At 47.0% G+C, this 13,352-nt stretch overlaps 2 protein-coding genes across 2 annotated transcripts in view; both read right to left on the reverse strand.

The window, feature by feature from the left end:
- Positions 1-388, reverse strand: part of PRR5L (proline rich 5 like) — a 46,989-nt gene extending 46,601 nt beyond the window's left edge. The window contains exon 1 of the mRNA XM_063438031.1: positions 218-388. The gene's annotated coding sequence lies outside the window, so the exon portion shown is untranslated. The remainder of the gene's footprint in view (positions 1-217) is intronic.
- IFTAP (intraflagellar transport associated protein) overlaps positions 1-13,352 on the reverse strand; it is a 526,063-nt gene that overhangs the window by 235,320 nt on the left and 277,391 nt on the right. The window lies entirely within an intron of this gene.

Below are 13,352 nucleotides of genomic sequence, written 5' to 3' on the forward strand. Positions count from 1 at the left end.
GCATGGGGGGAGAGGGAGGGTAACTGAGAAAGGTGTATGCATATCCCTCTGATATTTAACCCTCTGAGTCCCGGAGGTTTGTGCAATCTACTACATACAGTCTGACATTAAAACATTGGGAGCCAGCAATACATCAGATCTTTTTGGGTGTGTGGGGTTTGTATCATGTCATCAGACAGTGATACTGTTTGTTTCATTGTATCTATAGAACACTCACCTTGTCTTGAAGGGTAGGTGGGTGATGGCACAGCCTGCAGCCCAGAGACCCCCTTTGCCCTGAGTGCTGAGGGGTCTGCACTTTGTATCAGCCTGCTGCAGAGCCCAGCTCCTTAGCTTGTGATCTCCTCCCATCTGAATCAGCTCTCTCCACCCCCTGTGTGTATGTATCTACTCCCTGCCTCTCATCTGATCACTCACAGCTATCTGAAGGAAGTTTACATTCTCTGACCTTAGCAGAACTAGATCAGGCTGATGTGTGCCCAGGATGGCTGCCCTCTTCTGCAATGAATGCTGCCATCTGCTTTCTGATTGGGGCACTGCCCAGGGCAGGGAGTCACATCATATAACCAGGCATTCCTTCAGAGCCACTATACAAACACTGCATCAAGGGGGGCACCCAATAGTGTGCCTTATTGTCAACCTCTGGCTCTCTAAGTGCTGTGGAATACAACTCTCAGAAATCTTTGCCAGCCAGAAGTAAACACAGAATGTGTGATGATGATGATGGGAATTGTAGTCCTCAATCATTGATGTAATATAGACAATATAAAAACAATCTACAAACTGGTTTTATAAGCTGGTCTGAGCATAGTCCAACTCTTGCCTCTGGTTCTGCTCACCATAACATGTTTTGTTATAATTAGTTTTTTTTAAATTTTACTTTCTATAACACTAAAGAATAAGTTGACGCTATAAACATGGTGATTATAATACTATAAAACTCTAAAGCTTGCAAGCTGATGATTGCGTTAATTACAGTACAGAGGTTTGCAGCTGGGTCAGCCTAGTGACTGGGAATTTCAACACGTGTTAAAAACTGGGGTAATCAAACGCAGACACTACAATTAACATAATCCACCTATTACAATAGCCCTGCAGTATGTATTTTCTAGAATCATTGGCAAGACCTCCCAGCTGTCCCGTATTCCACTGGTTATGACATCTTCTCTAATCAAGCAGTATAAAATATTTTATTTATATAGCTCCAACATATTCCAAAGCGCTGCATAATAAGTGGTTGTCACTGGTTTTAAACTAGCGTTTTCACTCTAGACCAGGGGTAGGCAACCTTTGTCACTCAAACTGTTGTGGACTACATCTCTCATAATGCTCTTACAACCATAATGGTGGCAAAGCATCATGGGAGATGTAGTCCACATCTGGAGTGACAAAGGTTGCCTACCCCTGGTCTAGACTGTCCATTGAAGTCACATCTCTTCTACCTGTCATTCGAGATTTAGATAATGCTTTTCAGAATGTGTCTAATTCCTATTAATCATGGTCTGATAATTTTACATTGCATTATCTCCCCTGACCAGATACATGTGGCTGCGACATTATGGTTTCTGTACACAGCATGTTGTACTTTACAAACGCCACTTCTTCACGTTGATGGTCAGTACATGAAAAGTCCTGCCCTGCAGTGTGAGGGAATGATATGCCGCAAGATTCCCATTCATTGCTTGATTTCACAGATATGTCCTGTTGATTAATGTGTTTATTTAAAATTAAAAGTGAATTTAGAATTTAAGACCAACATTGATAAATAGCCTCCAATGTGAAATTCACTTTGTGTCTGTAATAATTACATTTTATTGAATAACCCTGTGAGCTATATATATCCAGGAAACCCATGTGGATGTGTGATTGTGTAATACTCTATGTACTATGCCTGCCTTATAGGAAAATGTTCCCGAAATCAATTTTTAAACGTACGTTCACTTTGCCCTTAGTTATCATATATTTTATTTATTAAGCATTTTTAGTTTTCCTTTTGTATCCCATGGAAAACTGCTTCACCAGAATGTACCCTCACACTGAGCATCTAATATGTATTTATACCAAGTAGGAAACAAGCATCCAGACATAGTCTGAATTGGGAATCTCTCCCAGCATCTCCGTCATTTGTTGCGCCTCTATTTAATTGAGTGAAACTGTCGAGGTTGGTTAGTGAATTCTTGAGTAGGTCCAGAATGCTTCTGTAATTTAAACAAGCATCCAATATCCCAAGTGAATCCTTTCTGGGACTATGCCTACCTGTAGTCTGAATATCCCCCAGCCTCCCTCTCTGTCATACCCAGCCTTCCTCTCCTAAACACTCCCAGCCTCCCTGTACTTGATACCCAGCCTTCCTCTCCTGAACAGTCCTAGCCTCCCTCTCCTTCATACCCAACCTCCCTCATCTGAACACTCCCAGCCTCTATCTCCTTCATACTCAGCCTCCCTTTCTGAACACTCCCAGTCTTCCTTTCTGAACACTCCCAGCCTCCCCTCCTTCATACCTAGCCTCCTTCTGCTTGATACTCAACCTCCATCTCCTTCATATCCAGCATCCCTCTCCTGAATACCCCCAGCCTCCCTCTCCGTCATAACCAACCTTTCTCTCCTGGACGCTCCTAGCCTCCTCTCTGTCATACCCAGCCTAACTCTCCTGAACGCTTCTAGCCTCCTCTCTGTCATACCCAGCCTCAATCTATTTCATACCCAGCCTCTATCTCCTTCATACTCAGCCTCCCTTTCTGAACACTCCCAGCATCCCTTTCTGAACACTCACAGCCTCCCCTCCTTCATACCTAGCCTCCTTCTGCTTGATACTCAGCCTCCATCTCCTTCATATACAGCATTCCTCTCCTGAATACCCCCAGCTTCCCTCTTCTTCATACCCAACCTTCCTCTCCTGGACGCTCCTAGCCTCCTCTCTGTCATACCCAGCCTCAATCTCCTTCCTACTCAGCCTCCCTTTCTGAACACTCCCAGCTACCCTCTCCTTCATACCCAACCTCCCTCTCCTGAACACTCCCAGCCTCTATCTCCTTCATACTCAGCCTCTCTTTCTGAACACTCCCAGCCTCCCCTCCTTCATACCTAGCCTCCTTCTGCTTGATACTCAGCCTCCATCTCCTTCATATCCAACCTTCCTCTTCTGAACGCTCCTAGTCTCCTCTCTGTCATACCCAGCCTAAGTCTCCTGAACGCTTCTAGCCTCCTCTCTGTCATACCCAGCCTCTCTCTCCTGACCACTCTCAGCCTCAATCTATTTCATACCCAGCCTCTATCTCCTTCATACTCAGCCTCCCTTTCTGAACACTCCCAGCCTCCCTTTCTGAACCCTCCCAGCCTCCCCTCCTTCATACCTAGCCTCCTTCTGCTTGATACTCAACCTCCATCTCCTTCATATCCAGCATCCCTCTCCTGAATACTATCAGCCTCCCTCGCCTTCATATCCAACCTCCTTCTCCTGAAAACTCCCAGCCTCCCTCTCCATTATACCCAACCCAACCTTTCTCTCCTGAACGCTCCTAGCCTCCTCTCTGTCTTTCCCAGCCTAACTCTCCTGAACACCCCCAGCTTTTCTCTCTTGGACACCCCAAGCCACTCTCTACTTCAGACCCTATCTGCCTTTCCCATATGTCCCAAGTGTCTCTTTTTAGGAGTGACATCCCTATTCTGGGCCAAAATCACTCTGTCCCTCTTTTCTAGGAACTCCATATTGTTGGTGTGTCTGAGTGTATAACAGAGCTCCACAGCAATACTACTCCCAGTAATGTGTCTGAGTGTATAACAGAGCTCCACAGCAATACTACTCCCAGTAATGTATCTTTAACCCCTTAAGGACCAAACTTCTGGAATAAAAGGGAATCATGACATGTCACACATGTCATGTGTCCTTAAGGGGTTAAACTACAATAAATATGTTTAGAAATCAGTCTGTGTAAATAAGATATATTGTTCTTCTAAATTACATTTTTGTTACATAAATTATTAATAAAACACCTAAACCTTCTCAAAACAGCCCACTCCCGTCCACACCCTCAGCCAGACCCCTAAAATGAAAGTGTCCTTCTTTGCCCACTTATGCACAGCGTATTGTTGCCTCCCAATCTAATATTTCAGCCTGTGCACCCTCTGACCATGTCACAGTGCATTGCGCCCTTAATGCATAGACTTTTATTCTCATGTAGGACAGTCCGAGACGTAGAACGCTTGTAAAAAAAAGTTGCCCAGTCTAAAAAAACAAACAAAGAAACACATGGCTTAAATCCTTCCAATATTATGAGCAACTGTATCCACTATGTACCTACAATATGCATTCTGTAAATAAACTGACAATATGGACAAAATCTAGTGGTTTTAATGCAAATAGACAGTCCTTACGGTCTCTCCTTTTCTGTGTTTACATTTGGCCCTAAGGACACCTCTAGCGGCTGTCACTCACACTGCCACTGGAGTCGCTTCCTGTTGTGCTCCTGTAAATTTTGCAGAACAAATGTTTGGTGTCTCCACGGATTGCATGAAGAAACCGTACGCTCCCTATAGATATGTACTGGAATAATTTGTTTTCAAGAAGTAAAAAGCTTAACTGGTGCTGTTTGTCTCCCATGTGCAGTAGGCCCCCACAATACTTTTCCCGTTTCCCGTGATGAAGCATTAAAATACTTCAACACGGGAAAGTAGCCCCCCCCCCCCCAATACTTTCCAGTGGAGGAGTGTCAAGTGCAATGAAACCAACATGGCGTGGTAAGTAAAAAACATTTTATTTAACGTTCACCGGGAGGAGGGGGAAATTAAATTAAAAGGTAGAACACTAACTCTAAATTGCTCATTTAACTTGCTGAGATTTTTCACATACACACAAACACATACACAGTGCTGGTACTACCACAGTTGCAGCTGCGATCGGGCCCATTACTCCAGGGGACCTGGCCTCCATGTCGAGCCCTGCGACCGTGGGCCGACCAAATAGGAGCCCTGTGACAGAGCGCCCTTGATGTGACATTTACTCAGTAAGGCACATGGTAGGTGCCTACTCTGGAGAGGAGGCAGGCAGCTGGTGTCGGCGATGAGGTAGGCTGATCTGGCAGTTCCTCACTCCTTACCTTGCGAACCCTCTGTGATGCCGTGAGCTGGAATATGACATTATTTGATGGGCTGGGAGAGACACATGGGGTGTGAGAGAGACACATGGAGGGGCTGGGCAGGTGGGAAATTCACATGAGGGTGGGAGAGATACATGGGAGTTGGGAGCAACACATGGAGGGTCTGGGGGGAGAATGAGACACATGGAGGGGCTGGCAGGGGGTGGGACACTTGGGGGGTGGATGAGACACATGGATGGCCTGAGTGGGGAGAGACACATGGAGAGGCTAGGCCCTAGCCGCTAGGATTTTGGGAGAGACACATAGGGGGTTGGAAAGACCCATGGATGGGCTGGGCAGGTAGGAGAGACACATGGGGGGGTGGGAGAGACACATGGAGGGCTGGGGGAGGTGGGCGAGATACATGATGGGGCTGGGCGGGTAGGAGAGACACATAGGGGTGGGAGAGACACATGGAGGGGCTGGCAGGTGGAAGAGACACATGGGAGTTGGGAGAGACACATGGGTTTTGGGAGCGACACATTGAGGGGCTGGAAGAAGAATGAGAAACATGGAGGGGCTGGTGGGGGGATGGGACACTTGGGGGGCGGGGGGTGGATGGGACACATGGGGGGGCCCCAGGGCAATTTTTTACATCGGTCACGGTTGTTTCTAGTTACGCTTCTGCACACACACACAGGGCTCGAGTCCTGCAGGAATGTGTGGGAACGGCGTTCCTGCACTTTTTCCACAGCAGGAACGTCGTTCACGTTAGTAGTCCTGCAGGCTTTGATCGAGCCTCCTTCCTTGAGCCAGCTGTAACAAACTCCCTGGTGGTCCAGTGTGCTGCTAGTGAACTTCCTGGTAGTTCAGTGTGCTGCTGGGGCTGCTGCAGTCCCACGTGGTTCTGGCGCACTGTGAGTGTCAGAGCACAGGTGCTGGGTTCCCAGCCTGTGCTCTGACATCATCCACTGGACCACAAGAGACTCACTGGACCACCATGAAATTAATTATTGCGTCCCCTGTCTGCACAGAAGGTAAGCAGCAGGAGGGCAAAGCAAAATATATTAAATGTATTTTAAGACTGTGTGTTTTCCCCTCACTCTGTCTCACTAACCCTTTAACCCCCTAACCCTGTCTCACTAGCCCCCTTAAGCCTGTCTTACTAACCCCCTAACCCTGTCTCACTAGCCCCCATAACCCTGTCTTACTAACCTTCCTAACCCTCTCTTACTAGCCCCCTAACCCTGTCTCTCTAACCCCCTATCCCTTTTATATCTGTCCCCATCTCTCCCATCTGTGAGGAGGGGTCTTGGAATCCCACTAGAATTTAATTAATTATTCACATTTGCCACTTAAAGGATTTCTTGAGATGAATCTCTTTATTTCAATTTTACAAACATGTATTCCTAACATTATAATATTGGACTATCTTTTAGGGTCCCCAGGTCCCTTCTTTGTGTAGAGACAATGTGATTAAACTTATCCTTTCTCCCTTGCCACACCGGTCTTGCGGCAGATGACCCCGCTTCCATGGCTGAGACCATACCCGCCACTAGCACCTGCTGTATTTAAGCCTAAATCAGCGGGCGCAACCCCCAACCAATGCCATGACCTGCTCCAGCGCATCATGCAGCGCTAAGTTAAATAAGTCCAACCCCACATCGGTCAGATGGACCCCGTCTGGGCGAAAATAGATTGCTGCCTCCCGTTCGAAGATACTTCCTAACCCTCTCTTACTAGCCCCCTAACCCTGTCTCTCTAACCCCCTATCCCTGTCTTACTAGCATAGGCATTCGCAGTCTCCCGAACCCTTTTTTCACACCAGCCACAGCAGCGTAGTGGGTTTCAGCGTCCATTCCCCCCCTATATTTCATGTACACCCCCAATTTCATGTCCATTCCCCCATATTTCATATCCTCCCCATATTTCATGTCTACCCCCCACCCCCATTTCATGTCTGTTCCCGAATTTCATGTCCACCCCCCTACTACTCACTGAGAGGAAGGGGGTGAAATCTTTATAATGGAATCACTAGTAGTCTCCATGCCTTCTACATCTCTCCCCCATTCATGTCTTCCTCCCTTCTATATCTCTTCCCTATCCATCCATGTCTCTCTCCCTTCTATATCTCTCCCCTATCCATGTCTCCCTCCCTTTTATATCTGTCCCCATCTCTCCCTCCCCCTTCGATCCATGATTCCGCCCATCCATACCCCCTAACCCTGTCTCTCTAACCCCCTAAACTAACTTCCATAAGCCCTCTAACCTCCATAAGCCTGCCATACTAACCTCTATAACCCAGCCATCCTTACCTCCCTAACCCTGCCACACTCACCTCCCTAACCCTTTCTTTTTAAGCCCCTAACCCTGTCTCAATAACCCCCTAACCCTGTCTCACTAACATACTAACCTTCCTAACCCCACCATAAGAACCTTTCTTACCCTGGCACACTATCCTTGTATATATGCATACAAGCGTATAATTAATAAAAAAAAAATTGGGGGGTGGAGGGGGGTGGAGGGTGGATCTTGGGTGAGTTCCCACACTTGACCCCTGCACACACTCACGTACACACACATATACACAGATGGGCTAAAAGGCAGAGCCCCTTACGGCTTGCAAAGCATCATGGGCATTGTAGTTTTACAAGAGCTGGTTATCTATCTTTGGCCTGTGCTGGAGAAGATCGTGCAAAAACATCTTGCCTATCAAGATTACTCATGGCTGATATAGATTATCAATAAGAACAAAACGATCTGTCACACACTCCATGTCACCATTTCACACCCTTTTTATGGCTTTGTTTAGTAATATTTATCATATTGTTGTGAATGGTTTTGCATGACTGAATCTACGTGTCATCGTTTTTAGCTTTTCTTCTTAAATTCCACGAACAATATTGGGCTGTCAATGAATTTGATGTGGCGGTCATGACTCAGGACATTCCAGTTTGTTCGATTCATTGTAGATGCTAAAACCGAATTAAAGGAAAAAAAACACCAAACTGTGAATGATTCAGTCTGATTGCATCACCGGTATTGGGAATAAATAGCCATATAAATAAATAGACCATCTGTCTATGGGTGAACTCCGTGATTAGTAAATAAAGAACAGCAGAGATTACCCCTAAATAGTCAACAGCTCCCCCATCTTCATTCCATGAATGAGGGTCAGTGGTTAATCAAATAATAAATAAATAATAAAAAGGCACTGGATATGGGGGGGGGGGGGACAGAGAGGAAATTGGTATCCTGTATCCCTCTAGACTGTGAGGAGGGGTCTTGGAATCCCACTAGAATTTAATTAATTATTCACATTTGCCACTTAAAGGATTTCTTGAGATGAATCTCTTTATTTCAATTTTACAAACATGTATTCCTAACATTATAATATTGGACTATCTTTTAGGGTCCCCAGGTCCCTTCTTTGTGTAGAGACAATGTGATTAAACTTATCCTTTCTCCCTTGCCACACCGGTCTTGCGGCAGATGACCCCGCTTCCATGGCTGAGACCATACCCGCCACTAGCACCTGCTGTATTTAAGCCTAAATCAGCGGGCGCAACCCCCAACCAATGCCATGACCTGCTCCAGCGCATCATGCAGCGCTAAGTTAAATAAGTCCAACCCCACATCGGTCAGATGGACCCCGTCTGGGCGAAAATAGATTGCTGCCTCCCGTTCGAAGATACGGTGCTGCACTGTCAAACCCCCGACACCGAGCACAAATTTGGACACCCGCTTATTTATGCAGCGCTCAATAGCCCCCTGATCGCGTGCGCACCTCCAATCGTTCCTGGACACTATGCCCGACCAAACTAAACAAAGCTGCGGGAACAGAACTCGCAAGCGTGCTAAATCCTGCCTGATCAGTTCTCCCAGGCCCCACGCAGGCAGCGCCCCCAGATCATTTCCCCCCATATGTACTACTAACACATCCGGGGCCCCTAACAAAGTAGACAACTGCACAACAGCTGGCCATATCTCATGCCCCGGAACACGAACCTTCGGACCTCCGCCAGTTCCTGAGGTATTCCAAGCCGCGTCCCACCCGGGCGTACCCCTGCCCTCAGGTGGGCCCAGTAGATATAAGAATGCCCAATCAGCCAGATCCGTCGGCAGGGCCCTGTGGAGAAAACACAAGGGGGATATCGATCAGATGCGTAGGCCTTACATAAGACCGAAACCTCCCATCTACCAATCCTCTGAATGGCCTGATCAGAGAAACCTAGACGAGAGGCTTCCGTTGCTGCCCCAATCCGGAAGGAGTGACCTCCAAAGTCTTCACTTGGAATTCCCAGCCGTTCAAGCGCCAACCGAAAGACCCAGAGAAATTGGAAGCGAGATAGGTAGGTACCATCCCCATGAATTAACAGTGGGCCCACAACACCCGGACGTCCGGAACAGTAAGACTGAAAGGACGAGATGGGGCAAACTGCCGAACCAGGGATGGCGCGGAGGGTAACCCATGCCCCTGTGCCAAAAATTTCAGTTTTGGACAGCCGCACCAAGAAACGCACTGCACCACTCATGACGGACACATCGTTGAACAACAAACCCCCTGGAGTCTGCCGAACCATGCAGTCCTTAGTAACATCAAGCACTTGAGTTAAGTTGAACCAGAAACTAAGACCCGATAGCTTCCCCGACACAGTAGCCGGGGAACACCCGCTAGCCTCCCAGAACCAGAGCAAGCGTAAAAGACTCTGGACCCTTTCAGCAGTAGAGGCGTACCCACCATGATCCTGTTCCAGAGTGACCCAGTCCCCCCATGCCTTACCATACCGGACCCATGTCGCCTCTGACACCGAAGACTGTATCCATTCCCTTATTCGCTCAGGCCAAGCTCTCTGGGACAGGAGAGGCCTTCCATATCTGCTCCCGGTGCGGCCGACCGAAACACCTGCCATTGAAAATGAGAAAGAGCGCCAGCCGTGGTATTCACAACACCCGGAATGTGCACAGGGCGGCATGTCACGTTTAAAGACAAGCACCGTAAAACCGGAGCCTGACCACCGGAAGGGAGGAGGCCGTTAAATTATTAATGGTCTGAACCACCCCCAAGTTGTGACAGTGGAACACGACCCGCCAGTCCTTGAGTTCCATCCCCCACAGATGAACCACCACCACCATGATGGGGAAGAGCTCCAGCGCATCCTGCAGCAAGTTAAATAAGTCCAACCCCACATCGGTCACATGGACCCTGTCTGGGCGAAAATAGATTGCTGCCTCCCGTTCGAAGATATGGTGCCGCACTGTCAAACCCCCGACACCGAGCACAAATTTGGACACATGGTGTCCCCTTTCTCGCCAGCCCAGCCCCGTTTAAAGCATTTGGAAGCGGGGTGTGACCCGCCGCACCCAGAACATTCATGCTTGAAACGACAGCCCGATCCAAATTTACATTGGCTGTCGTTATTTTGCCAACAACAGCCCGTTCTACGCTGGGGTGAAGACCCCGCGCCGGCCCCCCCAAGAAAGGACGAGAGGCCCCCTTGATGCGAAGCCGGGCAGGTCATGATGGCCAACCACAAGCCGATATCCATCTGATCCCAACCCATGGAAGGCCGAACCGCTAAGTGTTGGCGGAACTGCTCGTCATACCACCACCACCCTAACCCGCTATATACCCGACAAGCATTCCATATCATATCCTGGTAGCAAAAAAGGGAAGAGCATTTGCTGGGAGTCTTTTCTTCTATCATGCTGACCAGGATAGAAAAGGCCCTGATCCAGTTCCCAAAAGTTTTCAGGATCTTCCGATACCGAAACTTTTCTTTGTCTTTTTCGGACTCTTTAGCCTCCGTATCAGCCCAAGGCAGATCCTCCATAGGGAGGAGAGAAAAAGTTCCACAAATTCCCCCTTTTCTATCTTGGCCCACAATTCCGGCGTCAAATAGAGGCCCAGCGGGCCTGACCAGCACATGTAGGCCGCCCCGTGCGCAGCGGGTGCAACCCCCGTCCCAGAGACCGCAGCGGCATCCACCGCAGACCCCCCAGGGATCACCGATGGCAGCGCCACCCGCGGTCGTGGGGGACCTGGCGTGCGGGCCGGCAACAGGGCTCCTGCTCCTCTCCCTCACCTGACCCTCCCGCGAGGGGCTGTAACGGGTAGGGGGCTGCGCCCAACGGCGCGGGATATCATGGTCGCTGTCTGAGGGAGCGGCCACCACGGCAGCACCCTGCAACTTCACCAGCTGGGCCTGCAGGTGCCGGCCACCATCTTGGAGGGCCTCAGCCCGGAGGGCAGCGAGAATCCCATCGATATCCATGCCCCTGGCCGTGGGATAAGCACTGATAACTGGAAGTAAGCAGTGAAGTTGTTACCACGCCGTTAGTTTTAAGATGGCTGAGGTAAGGGGACAAAATGTCTGCTACTTTATATGACCCCACCCCACTCCTCTAACCTAAATGATACCCCCGCTTATTACACCTACACCCACCACACCCACACATGCCTCTTATCCGGCTAGCTTTAGCCCGCCTCCTCTGGGCCTTGTATCAATATATTTTCTTTTATCAATATATTTGCTGGTTAGAGCAATGGTAATATCACCAACAAGTCAAGGGTAAAACACCTAACGACATATATCAGCCGACCTCAAATCCTTATAGATTGTAAGCTCATATGAGTTTTCTTCAACTCTGTCCCCTTTGTATCAGTGTAAAGGAGAATATGTTGGAGTTGTATAAATGATGGTATTAATAAAAAAAAAAAAAAAAACAAGTCCAGTATAAACGACATAACTAGTCATTATCTTAGGGGAAACTCCTCAAATTATCCTTCATTTAAGTGAATGAACCCCTGGGAATATGTAGTACTGCATAGTATGGAAAACTAAGCACTATACATGGTTATTCATTATATTGAGAAATTAAAGTGAATTTAACCTTTAAGATCAAAATAGCCAAACCAAAAAATTTCTACAACTCAGGTCTGCGTCCAGGTCACCTACTTTGGCCTTAAATTTGAAATTCACTTTGAATTTTCTCACCTTAGTTAATAGTCTAAAAGAGATATATTGAGATTTGATTTCCTATACTGTTAAGCTTAAGCTGATTGTTTGTTTTTTTTCCCATTAAACAGTGATCTGTGGTAAATCTACACCTGAATGAAATAATATAAATATGGCTGACATTTCACAGCAGTTTACTGATCACTTTTGGTTTTAGTACATTGAATACTCCAGAAGAATAATACAAATTAGTTCTCTTTTTTTTTTTTTTGGACAGCTGAAAAGCATAACCTCTGTCACGGGCGTGGCACGTCGGTGCTCAGTCTCACCTCTCAACTTATTGGATTGCATTTCCAAAAATTCTCTGCCAGACAAATTTGTAAAATTGGCATGAACATCACATTCGCTGGAGCGGAGTATGTACTGTAACACACTAGCACCTTATTTATAGTATGCTCAGAGAGTTTGGAGGAAAACATCAATGGCTAAGTTCTATAAAAGTTCTAGAGTTCTAGAATTCTAAGAGTCTGTGGCCTGTTGAGGACAATAAGGGTTTTATCAATTACTCCATTTTTTTTCTACATGTTTTCAAATTGGGACCGCCAAGGCACCCATCTGCTGTAGATGTAATAATGCAAATGTTGAGGTACCTCATCATCCAGCCATAATATTTGTACAGGTAACAGGATTCAGTCAAGCTAACTCTTCTCCACTGAATTGAGACTAGTTCTCTGTGTCACACAAGGTCACACAAGGTGTGCTGGAACTTGGAAGTTGAGTCCAACAATGAACATTTGGTTGTCCTGTCGATGGATTGGATGCAAAGTGGCCTTGGGTTTAATGAGAAGTCAAATTCCAGTCAATAGCTGGTCATTAATACGTCTAATAGCAGTAACACAAAGGGGATTCTCGTCTCAGTACACACAATGGCAATTCACAGGGACTTCTTGTCTAGGTACATACCATGGCCATTAGAATATCTCCTTTTCTAAAATTTATTTAGGATCAAAAGTGTCAAGTTAATGTTGACAAATCAAAAATTCCAAGGTGCTCCTGAATAGGAACTATAGCTGCAAACATGTCCTAGAAAATGGTCTTATAATTTAGCTCAGAGACTGATCAATAGGTAGAGCCGCATATGTTGGAGAACTGCAACTCATTGGAGTTTTGCAAACTTTTAGAATGTCTCTCTCTTTTTTTTTTTTAAATAATAAAAAAAGGTTTTCATTTTAACACCTGGGTACAAAATTACATATGTCGGAGAGCGATTTGAGTAGACAGAGTAAGCCAGCAAAATGCTGTGATCCCCAAGATTCAA

The sequence above is a fragment of the Pelobates fuscus genome, chromosome 12, assembly GCF_036172605.1.
Source record: "Pelobates fuscus isolate aPelFus1 chromosome 12, aPelFus1.pri, whole genome shotgun sequence".
Lineage (NCBI taxonomy): Eukaryota > Metazoa > Chordata > Amphibia > Anura > Pelobatidae > Pelobates > Pelobates fuscus.